This window comes from Silurus meridionalis, chromosome 2 (assembly GCF_014805685.1).
Source record: "Silurus meridionalis isolate SWU-2019-XX chromosome 2, ASM1480568v1, whole genome shotgun sequence".
Lineage (NCBI taxonomy): Eukaryota > Metazoa > Chordata > Actinopteri > Siluriformes > Siluridae > Silurus > Silurus meridionalis.
The window spans coordinates 986,697-994,649 of NC_060885.1; positions in this window are offsets into that span (position 1 = coordinate 986,697).

Sequence of the window (7,953 nt, forward strand, 5' to 3'; positions counted from 1 at the left end):
GTTAGGTCTGAACTTTATATTTGAAATCCAGCGTGAGAAAAATGTGATTTTATTTTTGCGGACTTGTTTACTAAAATGTGTGAATTTCGGCTTTGTTATTAATATTGTTCAGAGTAAATAATATGTTTGTTTGAAAGTACATAATACACATATTTGTAGGGCTTGACAGAACCTGCATTGGAGCTGGTTAGTTTGGACAAGAAAGAGGAAGTGAAGTTAGACTGTATGTTGTGGCGCATAATCAGTCATGGGGGTTCAGAGTTTCGCACTTCGTATGGGGAAGTGGTGAGAGTGGTAGGGGTTTGGACAGAACACATGTTTGTCTTATTTAATTTTTGGGTTGTTTAGAAATAAGTTCTTATGATGCCATACAATGGAAATATAACAACTAATATATAGTTAATTCCAATCACACTGAAATATAAGTATGTGATTTAGAATGTCAATGAATTAAATCTAAGATTTAAAAGGAAAAAAGTATTTCTATAGCTCCAAAAACATAACATAACATTGCTTTACTACAAGAAACACATTTGATGGATTCCGAACATCAAAATCTTAAAAAGCAGTGTCCTGGACAGGTTTTCTTTTCCTCTTTTACATCACAATCCAGAGGGGAAATTATCATATTGATAAAAAAATATACCATTTAAAATAGAATCTGCTGATAAAGACAAATCTGGTAGATATAGATTTTAGCAAAAGCACAGGTTCTCTAAGATTTTCACACAGGGTTAATGATATGTGCCTTTGACAGTCAGAGGTTACTACGAGTAAAATTACAGATGTGTGTAAATTAGCAAAGGCAATGACCGATGCAGTAACATGCTCTGGCCCCATCCCAATGCGGCGTGATGAAGTAGATTCTGGAGCATCTCTGGATGGTGTTTCTGTCTCAGTGTGTATAGCAGTCAAAGACCTTGGTGTAATTATTGACCCGAGTCTTTCCTTTGAGTCTCACGTGAATAATATCACCAGGATCTCCTTCTTTCACCTTAGAAATATTGCTAAAATTAGAAATATGATGTCGTTACAGGATGCAGAAAAACTAGTTCATGCTTTTGTAACATCTAGATTAGACTACTGTAACGCTTTACTGTCTGGGTGTTGGAGTAAGTGCAGAAATAAGCTTCAGTTAGTCCAGAATGCAGCAGCAAGAGTCCTCACTAGATCTAGAAAATATGAGCACATCAGCCCTGTTTTAATCATCTACACTGCTCCCAATTACATCTCACACTGATTATAAAATACTACTACTGACGATAAAGCACTTAACGCCTCACCGCAGTATCTGAGTGAACTTCTGTACCAGTATGATCCTCCACACCTACTTAGATCAAAAGGTGCAGGCTATTTGTTGGTACCTCAAATAATGAAGACTCCAGCAGGGGACAGATGTTTCTCTTATAAACCCTACAGTTATGGAACAACCTTCCAATCAGTGTTCGGGACTCAGACACAGTCTCAGTGTTCAAGTCGAGGCTGAACACATTTATTTAGTGGAGTCTTTAGTCAGTAGGTGTTTGTGAGGTAAAGGAGCAGATCTGGAGGGATCATGGATATGGAGTGTTTGGTGAACTGGTATATTTGGATGCTGTCGTCCCCTCACTCTCACACGTTCACTCAGGTTTGTTGATGGTGGTGTGGTGGGTCGTCTCTTATCCCAGAGATCCTCATGTCTGTATTTCCTTCTGCTTCTCCCTTTTAGTTCTGCTGCTACAGTGAATCTTACCAGAGTCCAAACTGCACAGTGACATTAACTTTCATACAACAATTAGGACACTTAATAATCCATATCCTTCTCTTCCTGTCACCCTCTTCTCTGTCTCTCTCTCTCTCTCTCTCTCTCTCTCTCTCTCTCTCTCTCTGTCTCTCTCTCTCTCTCTCTCTCTCTCTCTCTCTCTCTCTCTCTCTCTCTCTCTCTCTCTCTCTCTCTCTCTCTCTCTGTTTCACATCAACAGCCTGGAGATCCATAAAATTACAGAGAAATAACAGGATACTTCCTTCTGCATCTCAGGGAGTTTTTCCTTCACCACAGTCTCCACCAACTTGTTCATCAGGGACAAACTTACACTTATAAAGAACATCTTCATTTTTATCTGCTTATCTGCTCTGAGACGATGTTCATTATTAAAAGTTCAATACAAATAAACATGAATTGAATTGAATGTATTACTTTAAGAGAAAAGATTGTGTCACAAAGAATAACTTTAGTAAATTTATAATGTCCTGTAAAGGAGGGTCCTGATTTTATTTAGAATATATTTTTTAAATGTGCATGCACTATTACAAATTGGAGGAGACTTTACTGTAGTCTTGTGCCCAGTATTTGACAGTTCATCCACTAAAGTGTCACTATTTAGTCAAGTTGCCAAAGCATTAAAATATGAACAAGTTTTTATTTAATAGACTTTAATAGATTTCAGGATTTAAGAATAGAACAAAAAAAAATATTCTTTTTATTCAGATAGGCTTAATAATTACTACAGTATTAAAAGTTTATTTGTTCCTAAAGTGAATGATTACTTGATCGGATCATGTGACTATTTACCTAAAAAAGGTGTTAGCATGGCAAAGATGAAAAGAAGAAATTAGTAAATCTATAACTACAATATGTTCATCAGACAATAGAAGTATTAAGCATCCAAAAGGTAATGAATTCTTGACTTAAAGGGTTAAACTTAAGACATTACAGATGGCATTTAAATAAGGTGGATAACAGCTTCCAGATTTATATTCATTACAGTTGATTACAGTTTTATTTCTGGGCAGTACAGATGAGAGTGATACGGTGTTGGCAGATCAGTAGTACATGTTCACCTGCATACATACAAATATCATGCAGGGGAAATACCTTTAGCTAAGGTTTTATTTATCCCTCTGACTTGTGTTATGAAGCCATAAGCATTTCATAAGACACACTTGCAAACTAGGGCTTGAGATCAGGAAAAAATGTAATTGGCTACTTTCATTGTATTACAGTACTCTATTTTATTGCAACCCGTCTCTCCCAGAGGTGTTAAGAGATAGGATAACACAATATTGGTCTAAAAAGGGAATTTGTTTGGAGATTTCTATAAAAAGAAACTCTGAGAACACTAAGAAAATGAAGAACATGGAAAATATGAAGAGAACATAGAGAATTGTGAGTTTAGATTGTAAATGGCTTCTCTACAGTGTGCTGTTAGAGCATTGAGATTACCTCGAAATTAAATATAAATTAACTCAATATTTTTTGTTATATTAATACACCCTGTGTGTGTGTGTGTGTGTGTGTGTGTGTGTGTGTGTGTGTGTGTGTGTGTGTGTGTGTGAGCATGTGTGTAGTAAAGCAGTGACAGAGACACGTCAGTGTTCAGGGTGGAGTCGAATTGAAACCTCCAGAGCAGCCAGAGGCACTTTTTTCAGACAAGAGCCACCTGTTCTACTGCGGGGGGTGGGGGTGGCTGAATGGAATGGGGGAGGGTCAGAGCTGCTGCTATTCTCTCTTACCCTATTATCTAAAATATTTCAAAGATTTACAGAGTTTAGGATGAGTTGAGATGATCTGTACACTCCAATCGTCTCAGATATCTAAACACAGAAGTGTAATCAAGGTAAAAAATAAAAAATAAAAACATTAAAATTTAGGCTCAATTCTGTTTCCATTTACCCAAATTCACCCAGGAAGATAAATAAAATCAATAAAACATCTATGCTGAATAACCAGCATTATCTGCACTCACACCTGAACTCTTTCCATCCAATCACAATCCACTATTCACACATGAACTTCCATCCAATCACAATCCACTATTCACACCTGTACTTCCAGCCAATCACAATCCACTATACACACCTGAACTTCCATCCAATCACAATCCACTATTCACACATGAACTTCCATCCAATCACAATCCACTATACACACCTGAACTTCCATCCAATCACAATCCACTATACACACCTGAACTTCCATCCAATCACAATCCACTATTCACACCTGAACTTCCAGCCAATCACAATCCACTATACACACCTGAACTTCCAGCCAATCACAATCCACTATACACACCTGAACTTCCATCCAATCACAATCCACTATACACACCTGAACTTCCATCCAATCACAATCCACTATACACACCTGAACTTCCATCCAATCACAATCCACTATACACACCTGAACTTCCAGCCAATCACAATCCACTATTCACACCTGAACTTCCAGCCAATCACAATCCACTATTCACACCTGAACTTCCATCCAATCACAATCCACTATACACACCTGAACTTCCATCCAATCACAATCCACTATTCACACCTGAACTTCCAGCCAATCACAATCCACTATACACACCTTAACTTCCATCCAATTCAGTTGTTTGTTTGCTTATTTGGTTATTGATTGATTAATTGATTGATTGATTGATTGATTGATTGATTTGAATCTCTGAAAGTCCAGGATTATTGGACATATTTAAGCAGAAAACAGAGAGAAAGAGAAAAAAAATCGGAATATGTTTTCCTATAATGTGTTCTAGAGGTGATATCGAAAAACACATCCAACTGTGGGTTTACTGTACACTTTTATTTTTATAGAATTAAATGTACTCTATAGATTTATATTACACAGTTACAGTTGTATGCAAAAGTTTAGGAACCCCTGACAATGTCCATGATTTTTATTTATAAATATTTGGGTGTTTCAGTGATTTAATTTTGATCTATCAAATAACTGAAGGACACAGTAATATTTCAGTAGTGAAATGAGGTTAATTGGATTAACAGAAAATACGCAATATGCATCAAAACGAAATTAGACAGGTGCATAAATTTAGGCACCCTTGTCATTTTGTTGATTTGAATACCTGTAACCACTTAGCACTGATTAATTGGAACACAAAATTGGTTTGGTGAGTTTATTATGACTTGAACCTCATAGACAGGTGCATCCCATCATGAGAAAATGTATTTGAGGTGGCCAATTGCAAGTAGTTGTTCTCTTTGACTCTCCTCTGAAGACTGGCAACATTGGGCTCTCAAAACAACTCTCAAATGACCTGAAAACAAAGATTTTACAACATTATGGTTTAGGGGAAGGCTACTGTGATGAACATAGTGAGGAAATGGCAGACCACAGGCACAGTTCTTGTGGCCACATAAAATATTGCAGAGGCAAAAGCGAAGGATGGTGAGAACGGTCCAAAACAGCCCACAGATCACCTCCAAAGACCTACAACCTCAACTTGCTGCAGATGGTGTCACTGTGTATCGTTCAGTAATTCAGCGCACTTTGCACAAGAAGAAGCGGTATGGGAGAGTGATGCAAAAGAAGCTTTTTCTGCACACACGCCACAAACGGAGTTGCTTGAAATATGCAAATGCACATTTGGACAAGCCGGCTTTATTTTGGAATAAGGTGCTGTGGACTGACGAAACAAAGATTGAGTTATTTGGTCATAACAAGGGACGTTATGCATTGTGGCAAAAGAACATAGCGTTCCAAGAAAAACACTTGCTACCCACAGTAATATTTGGATGAGGTTCCAACATGCTTTGGGGCTCTGTGGCCAGTGCCAGTACTGGGAATCTGGTTAAAGTTTAGGGTCGCATGGATTCCACTCAATATCAGCAGATTCTTGAGAATAATGTTGAGGAATCAGTCACAAAGTTAAAGTTACACCGGGGCTGGATATTTTAACAAGACAATGACCCAAAACACTGCTCAAAATCTACTCAGGCATTTATGCAGAGGAACAAGTACAATGTTCTGGAATGGCCATCCCAGTCCCCAGACCTGAAAGTCAGTGAACATCTGTGGGGTGATTTCAAGCGGGCTGTCCATGCGGCAACCATCAAACCTAACTTAAATGGAGATGTTTTGTAAGGAGGAATGGTCCAAAATACATTCATCCAGAATCCAGACACTCATTACAGGCTATAGGAAGCATCTAGAGGCTGTTATTTCTGCTAAAGGAGGCTCATATTGATGTGATTTTATTTGTTGGGGTGCCCAAATTTATGCACCTGTCTAATAAATTTTTGATGCATATTGCCTATTTTCTGTTAATCCAATAAACCTCATTTCACTACTTAAATATTACTGTGTCCTTCAGTTATTTAAAAGATCAAAATGAAATTGCTGAAACACCCAAATATTTATAAATGAAAATTATGGACATTGTCAGGGGTTCCTAAACGTTTGCTTACAACTGTATGTCTCCAATCTTGCACTTGCAGCAGATTTATTCATATTTGCACATATGGTTTTATTCTTTGCAGTAACTAAACCCTGAGATTGACACCATATTCCTCATATTAAGTATGGTTTCTATTTAACATCTCTCTGCATGTCTATGTAATTATAGCTTCATCCTCATCACCATCATCCTCAGCATCTCCATCATCCTCAGCATCTCCATCATCCTCATCAACACCACCATCCTCATCATCCTCATCATCATCACCAATTCAATTCAATTCAATTCAATTCAATTCAATTCAATTCAATTCAATTCATTTTTATTTGTATAGCGCTTTTAACAATGAACATTGTCTCAAAGCAGCTTTACACAGATAATGTGGTGATTAAACATAAATATGTTCTTTGTAAGTATGTTTGTCCCTGATGAGCAACTGTGGCAAGGAAAAACTCCCCGAGATGGCATAAGGAAGAAACCTTGAGAGGAACCAGACTCAAGAGGGAACCCATCCTCATCTGGGTTGCACCAAATGTCCATTTGAAGCAGATATACAATGTTGTGGGGTACAGTGATGATGATCAGAAGCAAACTGCACTCCCGAGTCAGTGCAGCAGACCGCCGACACCAACTACAGTCCAATCCGTCCTCAAAGCACCCGTTCTACTCCGAATTAAGAGACCGTCCCGAGCTGCACAGAAGTGTGAAGATCCAAGGAGGGAGAGGGGCAGGAACACTGGTCACTGGAGCCTCAGGAGCATGTTTAACTCGACCGAAGAGAGAGAGAGAGAGAGAGAGAGAGAGAGAGAGAGGGTGACGGAAGAGAAGGATATGGATTATTAAGTGTAACTATTGGTGTATGAAAGTTAATGTCACTGTGCAGTTTGGACTCCGGCAAGACTCGCTATGGCAGCATAACTAAAAGGGAGAACCAGAAGGTAACACAGACATGAGGGATCTCTGGGATAAGAGGCGACCCACCACACCACCGTCAACAAACCTGAGTGAACGTGTGAATGTGAGGGACGACAGCATACAAATATACCAGTTCACCAAACACTCTATATCCATGTTCCCTCCAGATCTGTGCCTTTACCTAAGAGAAATCTACTGATAAAAGGCTTGACTAAATAAATACGTTTTCAACCTCGACTTGAACACTGAGACTGTGTCTGAGTCCCGAACACTGATTGGAAGGCTGTTCCATAACTGTGGGGCTTTATAAGAGAAAGATCTGCCCCCTGCTGTAGTCTTCATTATTTGAGGAACCAACAGATAGCCAGCACCTTTTGATCTAAGTAGGCGTGGAGGATCATACTGGTACAGAAGTTCACTCAGATACTGCGGTGCGAGACCATTGAGTGCTTTATACGTCAGTAGTAATATTTTATAATCAATGCGAGATTTGATTGGGAGCTAGTGTAGACTGATTAAAACAGGGGTGATGTGGTCATATTTCCTAGATCTAGTGAGGACCCTTGCTGCTGCATTCTGGACTAACTGAAGCTTATTGATGCACTTACTCGCACACTCAGACAGTAAAGCGTTACAGTAGTCTAATCTAGAAGTAACAAAAGCATGAACCAGTTTTTCTGCATCCTGTAACGACATCATATTTCTAATCTTAGCAATATTTCTAAGGTGAAAGAAGGCGATTCTGGTGATATTATTCACGTGAGACTCAAAGGAAAGACTCGGGTCAATAATCACACCAAGGTCTTTGACAGCCGTACATGCTGAAACAGAAACACCATCCAGAGATGCTACG